Source organism: Camponotus floridanus, unplaced genomic scaffold (assembly GCF_003227725.1).
Source record: "Camponotus floridanus strain SB8 unplaced genomic scaffold, Cflo_v7.5 scaffold176, whole genome shotgun sequence".
NCBI classification, from domain to species: Eukaryota; Metazoa; Arthropoda; class Insecta; order Hymenoptera; family Formicidae; genus Camponotus; species Camponotus floridanus.
The window spans coordinates 41,745-43,504 of NW_020229299.1; the positions used below are offsets into that span (position 1 = coordinate 41,745).

General features: G+C 42.6%; 1 pseudogene; it reads right to left on the reverse strand.

The window, feature by feature from the left end:
- Positions 1-280: 280 nt before the first annotated feature.
- LOC112637529 lies at positions 281-1,243 on the reverse strand (annotated as a pseudogene).
- Between the last annotated feature and the right edge of the window lie 517 nt (positions 1,244-1,760).

Consider the following 1,760-nt stretch of genomic DNA (forward strand, 5'->3'; position numbering starts at 1 on the left):
GGATGATCTCTTTAAGAACTTTATTTTACCACAACCGAAAATAATTGAGATACGCGATTTACAGAAGAAAGGTCTGTGATGGTCCTTGTTGCTTTTTTGCGCGAACACGAACGAGCCGAAAATGATCCCCGGCCGCTCGCCAGCTATACATATATAGGGATCCCGATCGATCACGGATATCATCGGAAACTACCGAAATCCTGTGGCGCGGTATAACGTGTGGAACAAAATTTACGCTCCATCCCACACTCGGCCATCCGACGACATTTGTCCTCAAATGCTACGCGTCTTCCTCCACAGCATCCTCAGGAAGATCGCTCCAAGGTTTCATACAGTCAGCCGCCGTGGATGTCATACGAGGGCCCTCTCCCTCTCCGACCTTTTGCACAATATATCTATCATTCCGAAGAACTTGTTTAATTCAATATGGGCCAAAATACTTTGCAGCAAGTTTCAACCCAGGCCCACATTGTGTTCGTTTTATAGCAACCAGGTCGTTTTCTTCATATGCAGTCGGCATCCTCCTCTTCCGATTATAACTTCGTTTATTCTCCTCTTAGTGATAGCTTCTCTAGCTTGTTATCGTGCTTTGCTACGTTTCTCTACAAACAATGCAGCGTTTTCATCTTCAAGAAGATCTTTAAGTATGAGATCCTCTTTCGTCTTCATTTGTGTGCCAAATAAAAGATAAAACGGCGACGCCCCTGTACTCCTCGATGGTATGCCATTTAAATATTGTTGAACTCGCGTCACATATTTATGCCATTGAGCAGGATTTGGCGCTGACAACTTCGACAACATTGGAATCAGTATACGGTTGATCCGTTCAACTTGTCCGTCACCTCGTGGAACTCCGGTAACAATAGATATGTGCTAGATGTTCTCGTCCCTGCAATAATTGCCAAAATCATGCGCCATAAATGCCGTTCCTCGATTGGAAATTATTCTTCTCGGATTCCCAAAAACAGCACTGTTGTATCAATTTATTCAACACTTCGGCGGTACTCGTGGATTTCGTGGGATATAACCAGACAAACTTCGTGAAGACATCGATCACTACGAACAAATGGTGATATTTCTTTTTCGTAGACGGCAAAGGGCCTAAGTGATCTATATGATAGGTATCCAAAGGATCTTCGTCCTTAGGAATAGGATGTAACCAGCCCTCTTGTTTTCCAGATTTTCTCTCGGCCAAAATGCAGCTGATACAATTTCGAATGACTTTCTCAATCTTATCACGCATCCCTTTGAACCAATAATTCATTCTTAGCAACTTCTCAGTTTTATCCAAAATGACCTCGTTCGTGAGCCTGTCATATAATGCCATTCTGCATTAATTTTGGAACAACAACTAAAGTATCTCCGTTTAACTCCCTGTGCAGTAGTCTATTTTTAATGACGTATCCTTGGACTTGATTATTCGTTATTTGATTTCGGATACTCAACAACTCCTCATCCTCTGCTTGATTTCGTTGCAGCCTCGCGAGAATGCCCTCCTGACATTCCGTTATAAGCATCGCAGTTGGCAATGCATTTCTACTAAGCGCATCGACGTGGCGCATACTCTTCCCAGGACGATGTTCGACAATGTATTGAAAATCCTATAGGAACAAAGCCCATCGTGCAATTCGTGTACAAACGTCAGTCTTCTTCATAGTTTGTGTAAACGCCTGGCAATCTGTTACGATCTTAAACGGTATACCTATTAAATAAGTTCTAAATCTTCGCAACGCCTTAACAATCGCCAAAACTTCTAATTC